This window comes from Phocoena phocoena, chromosome 9, assembly GCF_963924675.1.
Source record: "Phocoena phocoena chromosome 9, mPhoPho1.1, whole genome shotgun sequence".
NCBI classification, from domain to species: domain Eukaryota; kingdom Metazoa; phylum Chordata; class Mammalia; order Artiodactyla; family Phocoenidae; genus Phocoena; species Phocoena phocoena.
In genome coordinates, this window is record NC_089227.1 from 20996543 (window position 1) to 21005060 (window position 8518).

At 40.1% G+C, this 8518-nt stretch overlaps 1 protein-coding gene across 2 annotated transcripts in view; it reads right to left on the minus strand.

Annotated features, from left to right (window-relative positions):
- MAGI2 (membrane associated guanylate kinase, WW and PDZ domain containing 2) overlaps window positions 1–8518 on the minus strand; it is a 1334711-nt gene that overhangs the window by 13355 nt on the left and 1312838 nt on the right. The gene's annotated exons all lie outside the window — the stretch shown is intronic.

Genomic DNA, 8518 nt, shown 5'->3' on the forward strand with positions numbered 1-8518 from the left:
AAACTCCTAGAAGAGAACATAGGCAAAACATTCTCTGACATAAATGGTACCAATGTTTTCTTAGGTTAGTCTCCCAAGGCAATAGAAATAAAAGCAAAAATAAACAAATGGGACCTAATCAAACTTATAAGCCTTTGTACAGCAAAGGAAACCATAAACAAAATGAAAAGACAACCCATGGAATGGGAGAAAATATTTGCAAATGATGTGACCGACAAGGGCTTAATTTCCAAAATATATAAACAGCTCATACAACTCAATAACAAAAAAACAACCCGATTGAAAAATGGGCAGAAGAACAAAACAGACATTTTTACAAAGAAGAAATACAGATGGCCAATAGGCATACAGAAAGATGCTCATCATCAATAATTATTACAGAAATGCAAATCAAAGCTACAATGAGGTACCACCTCATACCGGTCAGAATGGCCATCATCAAAAACTTTACAAATAACAAATGCTGGAGAGGATGTGGAGAAAAGGGAACCCTCCTACACTGTTGGTGGGAATTTAAGTGGGTGTAGCCACTATGGAAAACAGTAGTTTTCTGAGGTTCCTCAGAAAACTAAAAATATAATTAACACATGATCTTGCAATCCCACTCCTGGGGATATATCTAGACAAAACTCTTCAAAAAGACACAGGTACCCCTATGTTCATAGCAGCACTATTTACAATAGCCAAGACGTGCAAAAATGTCCATTGACAAATGAATGGATAATGAAGATGTGGTACATATATGCAATGGAGTACAGCCATAAAAAAGAACGAAATAATGCCATTTCCAGCAACATGGATGCAACTAGAGATTATCATACTAAGTGAAATAAGTCAGAAAGAGAAAGACAGGGACTTCCCTAGTGGTCCAGTGGTTAAGAATCCGCCTTCCAATGCAGGGGACACGGATTTGATCCCTGGTTGGGGAACTAAGATCCCACATGCCGCAGGGTAACTAAGCCTGCGTGCCACACACTACAGAGCCCACGTGCTCTGGAACACGTGTGCCACAACTACAGAGCCCATGTTCCCTGAAGCCTGTGTGCCACAACTAGAGAAGAGAAAACCCGCATACCACAACTAGAGAGAAGCCTGTGCATCACAACTAGAAAAGCCCGTGTGCCACAACTAAGACCCAACGCAGTCAAAAATAAATAAAATAAATAATAAATCTTTAAAAAAATAAACCCATGTGCCACAACTACTGAGCCCACTCGCTTTAGAGCCTGTGTGCCACAACTAGAGAGCTTGCATGCCGCAACTAGAGAGCCGAGTGGCACAACTACTGAGCCTGCGCGCTCTGGAGCCCATGCACCACAACTAGAGAGAAGCCCACACTACGCAATGAAGATCCCACACGCCACAACTACTGAGCCTGCGCACTCTGGAGCCCATGTGCCACAACTACAGAGAAGCCTGTGCTCTGCAATGAAAGATCCCGCATGCCTCAACAAAGATCCTGCGTGCCACAACTAAGACCCAATGCAGGCAAATAAATAAAAATAAATATTTTTTTAAAAAAAGAAAGACAAATACCATATGATATCACTTATATGTGAAATCTAAAATATGACACAAACAAACCTATCTATGAAACAAACAGAATCACAGACATAGAGAACAGACTGGTGGTTGCCAAGGGGGAGGGCATTGGGGGAGGGATGGAGTGGGAGGTTGGGTTGAGCAGATATAAGCTTTTATGTATATAGAATGGAAAAGCAGCAAGGTCCTACTGTAGAGCACAGAGAACTATATTCAATATCCTATAATAAACCATAACAGAAGAGTATTAAAAAAAGAATGATACACTTTGTATAGCAGAAAGTAACACAACACTGTAAATCAACTACACTTCAATAAAATATTAAAAAGATAAATATACGGTAACATAAAAAAATTCATACTAGATATTAGAAACACATTTTACATAAATTCCTTTACTGCTCAAATGAATAAAATTTCTGCAAAGAGATCTATGGATTTGCTAAGTGTTATTTCTTATAAAAACCATTCCTTTTGCAACCCACAGTTGACTGGGTTAGAAAATACTGCGTTGTATTGAAATATATTTTCTTCTAATTTAGAATATTATAGGAAAACATAAAAATTATTAGAGTAGATCAAAGGACAGTAATGTGAAGTCATTTGGTATTCTAAAGAAAAATCTTGTTAAGATGTGTTCAAACCATAATGGCTCATTTGGATTTGTTCAGCTATCACTAAGGTGATTGCTTTTTGTAACAAAATACAAATAAGAAAAATGTACATTTAAAAAAATTCAGAAGAAAGTAATTCTTTTACTTTGCTTCTGCTCTTTCTGAAGCATTGTTTTCCAACCTGGAGGCATTCTTAATGGCCTTCAAACATGTAATTTGTTCCACCTTTATTACCAGAGAGATATAAACTAGGTGTTACTCATATCAATAACTTTAAAAATTGTGACCATATTTGTTTATTGATGCTTCACATTTATACTCTTTTGAAAGCGTAATCAAAGGTTCAGCAGTAGTAAAGCTGTGGCAAACTTTACCTCCATGGCTGAGAGGGCAAATCTCAGCACTAGGTGGGGCTATTAACAGTGGAGCTACCACTTACTGAGTGTGTCCTAAGTACCAGGAACTGTGCCATATCATATATATTCTCTTTTAATCCTCACACAGTTCTAAGAAATATGGTGCCCTCATATTGAAATACCCGCATTTCACAGATGAGGAAGCTGAGTCTTAGATAAATTAAGAAATTTGCCAGGACCACTCAGCTAGTAAGTGAGATCAAGATGACAGACTACATAATTCCAGAGCCCAAGCGCAAACAGTTACTCTTATTCTAGTGCTTCCTAACCTTTTCCATATCAGGACATACATAGAAAAAGAGCTTATCTAGACAGTGCACTACAGTATACAGACAAAGACAGTCAATGTCTACAGATAACAGCCAAGTTCCTTCCTGTGTGCCCTGAGGGCTAAAGGGAGTCAGTAGCTTGGTATAACCCATCAAGGGGGGTGTCATGGAGAACAGATTGGGAAACTCACTTTTTTTTTTTTTTTAAACGAGTTAAGATCTTGATAATCCAGATTGATCTGGGGATGTGGGGATGCCCAGGGATCAGTCTCAATTACCAAAGTATCTGCATTACAGGATACACGAGAAATATGTCGGTTCAAGCATGTTTTAGAAAGCAACATATTCTTCTTTTCAAATAAAATCTTAAATGAGGGCTTCCCTGGTGGCGCAGTGGTTGAGAGTCCGCCTGCCGATGCAGGGGACACAGGTTCGTGCCCCGGTCCGGGAGGATCCCACATGCCGCAGAGTGGCTGGGCCCGTGAGCCATGGCTGCTGAGCCTGCGTGTCCGGAGCCTGTGCTCCGCAACGGGAGAGGCCCCAACAGTGAGAGGCCCCATCAGTGAGAGGTCTGCGTACCGCAAAAAAAAAAAAAAAAAAAAAAATTCTTAAATGAAAGCCCAATGTGTAAAGCAGATAAAAATGGAACAGCTTTGGTTGGCTGGGTGGGTCCAAAGTCCCTCGCATTCACCCCCAGGCCCACCTTCCGGCTTTTCTGGCCATTTCTCAGGAACCTGGAAGCTCTAACAGAACAGTTTGAATACCACTGCACAAGAAATGATATCTCAAAAAGCCCCCATTAAAATGCAAAACTGCCCATTTGGGGTGGAAAGAGGAGAAAGTCAGGGAAAATTTAATAGATTTTTTCTAAGTATTAGTAGCTGGGAGTTGGGCTTCAGAGAAGGGAGATAAAGCACGGGGAAGAGTAAGGGGGTGGAAATGTCTAGCACAGCTGGGAAGGTCAGACTTCACTTTTCCAGAATTTTGCCTGAGCTGGCTGGTCACCTGGAGGCTCACGGTCGTGCTGAGTAGGAAGTGACCTCACTTGTCTTCAGGAAAGTAAGTCAGCAACTTGCGGAGAGAAGAGTGGCCAGGGCAGGCCTAGCTTCGAGCCATAGTACTGCCACTTGGTGTGAACTTAACCATTTCCACCCTCAATTGAGAATTGAGAATTAGGGAGTAATATCTACTCTGCTTCCCTCCCAGAAGTGTGATGATCAAATGAAATAATAAATGACATGTATATAAATGTTTATATACATGTCATCCATTAAGTTTATAGTCTGAACCCAATTAAACAGCTCATGCTGCTGTCAAAAAACAACTCAATCAAAAAAATGGGTAGAAGATCTAAATAGACATTACTCCAAAGAAGACATACGGATGGCCAAAAAGCACATGAAAAGCTGCTCAACGTCACTAACTATTAGAGAAATGCAAATCAAAACTACAATGAGGTATCACTTCACACCAGTTAGAATGGGCATCATCAGAAAATCTACAAACAAACGCTGGAGAGGGTGTGGAGAAAAGGGAACCCTCTTGCACTGTTGGTGGGAATGTAAATTGGTGCAGCCACTATGGAGAACAGTATGGTGGTTCCTTAAAAAACTGAAAATTGAACTACCATGTGATCTGGCAATCCCACTCCTGGGTGTATATCCGGAGAAAACTATAATTCGAAAAGACACATGCACCCTAGTGTTCATTGCAGCACTATTTACAATAGCCAAGACATGGAAGCAACCTAAATGTCCATTCACGGATGGATAAAGAAGATATGGTACATATATATGAGGGAATATTACTCAGCCATAAGAAAGAATGAAATAATACCATTTGTAGCTACGTGGATGGACCTGGAGATGATCATACTCAGTGAAGTAAGTCAGACAGAGAAAGACAAATATCATATGATATCAATTATAGGTGGAATCTAAAAATTGATACCACTGAACTAATTTACAAAACAGAAACAGATTTACAGACTTAGGGAACAAATTTATGGTGACCAAAGGGGAAAGGGGTGGGGGAGAGATAAATTGGGAGGCTGGGATTAACATATACACACTAAAATATATGAAATAGATCATCAACAGGGACCTACTGTATACTACAGGGCATTCCACTCAACACTCTGTAATAACCTAGATTAAGAAAAGAATCCGAAAAAGAATAAACATCTATGTATAACTGAATCAAACTGCTGTATACCTAAAACAAACATAACATTGTAAATCAACTATATGCCAATATAAACTAAAAATTAAATTACAAAAAGAAATGCCTACTATATTCCCCTCAGGCCTCGGGGACCCCGGTTAGTGTCAGTCACATCCCTAGAGCCTGAGATGGCGTGGGTTCCAAGCCTGGACTGGCATGGGGGTTAGGGAGCTGGGAAGGATGTGCCAGCAAAGGAGTCCCCCCATGGCCTGTAGTGCCGGGTCCCCTCTGGATGGGGCCACAACCTCCAGATCCAGGCAGCCCCTCCAAAAGCTAAAACCAAGCCTACTGCACCCAGAGGATGGTGGACCCTCTGGGATGGAAGAGCTTCGAAAAGTCAACTGGTCTCCACATCTCCTGGTGCTGGGCTTTCCACCTCCAGCCTCCTTCCTTAAGAGTCGCTCCACCTACGGATGACAGCGCCCTCAGCGGAGTGCTTTTGCAGGGGTTGGGATTTGTCCGGGGTGCTGATGGGTAGGCGGGAAGAAGTGATGAGACACAAGCCCTTGGGTGTCTGTTCTACCACACTCCACTCTCATTTACAACCCAGGAACAGGACTTTCACCAAGCCTCTGGTTACCCCAGTAACCTGAGGTGGGCATGAAGAAATGCTGCCGCCTTGTGGCCGTTTCCCATAACAACTTTAAAACTGGTGCTTATGGGCACTTCATATTCACAAGGCCTGCGGGGTTGTAAATGACACTGGCCCTCAACAGATGTCCTGGGGTAGATAATCGAAAGAGAATTCAAAACAGCGCAGACTTTCAAGAAGCCAATTTCAAGACATAAAGTTTACTCACAGTTCTTTTTTTAAATGCACAAGATGCTCAACATCACTCATTATTAGAGAAATGCACATCAAAACTACAATGAGGTATCACCTCGCACCAGTCAGAATGGCCATCATCAAAAAGTCTACAAACAATAAATGCTGGAGAGGGTGTGGAGAAAAGGGAACCCTCTTGCACTGTTGGTGGGAATGTAAATTGGTACAGTCACTATGAACAGTATGGAGGTTCCATAAAAAACTGAAAATAGAGCTACCATATGATCCAGCAATTCTACTCCTGGGTGTATAGCCTAAGAAAACTATAATTCAAAAAGACACATGCACCTCAGTGTTCATTGCCGCACTATTTACAATAGCCAAGCCATGAAAGCAACCAAAATGTCCATTCACAGATGGATAAAGATGTGGTACATATATATACGAGGGAATATTACTCAGCCGTATGAAAGAATGAAATGATACCATTTGCAGCTATGTGGATGGACCTGGAGATGATCATACTCAGTGAAGTAAGTCAGACAGAGAAAGACAAATACCATATGATATCAATTATAGGTGGAATCTAAAAATTGATACCACTGAACTAATTTACAAAACAGAAACAGATTCACAGACTTAGAAAACAAATTTATGGTGACCAAAGGGGAAAGGGGCAGGGGAGGGATAAATTAGGAGGTTGGGATTAACATATACATACTAACATATATGAAATAGATCATCAACAATGACCTACTGTATAGTACAGGGGACTCTATTCAATATTCTGTAATAATCTATATGGGAAAAGATTCTGAAAAAGCATGGATATATGTATATATGAATCACTGTGCTGTACAAGTAACACAACATTGTAAATCAAGTATACTTCAATGTAAAATAAATTAAATTAATAAATAAGATGGACAAAAGATTTGCATTGTCACTTCATCTAAGATGATATATAGATGGCAAATAAGCACACCAAAAGATGCTCAACTTCATTAATGGCAAAATGCAAATTAAAACTACAATGAGATACCACTACACACATCTAACTGATGTGGCTAAAATGTTAAAAAAAACAAACAACAACAACTGAAAATAACTGGCAAGGACATGGAGCAACTGGAACTCTCACATATTTTTGTTGGAAATGTAAAGAGGAACAGGCATTTTAGAAAACAGTTTGGTGGTTTCCCAAAAAGTTAAACATTTAGTTACCATATAACTCAGCACTCCCACTCCGAGGTATCTATACAAGTGAAATAAAAACTTATGTTCACAAAAACCTGAGTGTGAATTTTTTTTTTAATTGAAGTATAGTTGACTTAGAATGTTACATTAGTTTCAGGTGTAAAACATAGTGCTACTATATTTTTATAGATAACAAACCATACAAAGTTATTATAATATTATTGACTATATTCCCTGTTGACTGTAAATTTTTATTGTAGCTTTATTTTTATTCACCAAAAACTGGAAACAACCCAAATGTCCATCGACTAGTGACTAGGTAAACACACTGTGGTGCAGTGGACTCAGCGATGAGATGGAAAAAACTACTGACACACCCAACAACACGAGTGAACCTCAGATGCTAAGTGAAATAAGTCAGCTTCAACAAGGCACATACAGTATGATTCCTTTTATTTATCCTTCTCCAAGTGACAAAACTAAAGGGACGGAAAACTGATAAGTGGTTTCCAGGGGTTGGGGGTTTAAAGAGGCTTGACCCCGGTGGAGAATGAGAGAATTAGGGGAGCTTATGGAAGTGTTCTGTATCTTGATTATGGTAGTGATAATATATAATTGTACAGGTTTTTCAAAACTGGTAAAATTGTATACGAAACTGGTGAATTTTACTGTATGTAAAATATACCTCAATTTAAAAATGTGAAAAATTAATAGTGCTGATAAACTGTGTTTACAGCTGGTGCGAAGCTTTTTAAACTGGTTACACCTTTTGCAAATAATGTTTCCACCACTAATTTGCTTAGTAACTTCCCTCCCTCCCTTCCTCCCTCCCTCACCATTCGACTAAGATAAATCTCAGCCCAATGAAACTAATAATGAATTCTGAATTCCCAGAGTCAGCTGAATCTCAATTAAAGAGGTTTTCCTTTTAATCTTTAGAAGGCATCTTTAATCTCTAAGCTTTTCCAGAATCACGTTCTTCATCGCAGAAATACATCCCTGTCTGAAGTGGCAAAGAGCGGAAGTAAGGGATGAGAATAATCAATCATCACATACCTATTTCACGGGAGAAGTGATGGAAACGGATAATAGCCACCTCTCGCCAAAGGTGGAAGAAGTGGAAACGAGCTACTCAGAGGATGCTCGTGGACTCCAGCTAAATTCACACTTCTGCGGTACCCAAACAAGCTCTTCTCCGTTATCCCTTCCTCTGTCTAGGCTGTCCATGGGCAAGACTCAGGCATCAGATTAATCCACTTCTAGACTGGGAGGCCCCACAAGTGATGTGCAACTGTATCCCCATGAATATGTCCCCAGGGAGCAAAGTCCCTTTTTCACAATTCTGGCTGTTTACAAAGAAAATAAATTTGTGGAAGCAAAGCTCTTGTGTCTAGAGTCATCCAATTTTGCTGTTACCATATCTCATCAAGGCTATCCAGAGACAAAACACTGTCCTCTCATATCTCTGTCGCCATTGAGGACCCATTAGCC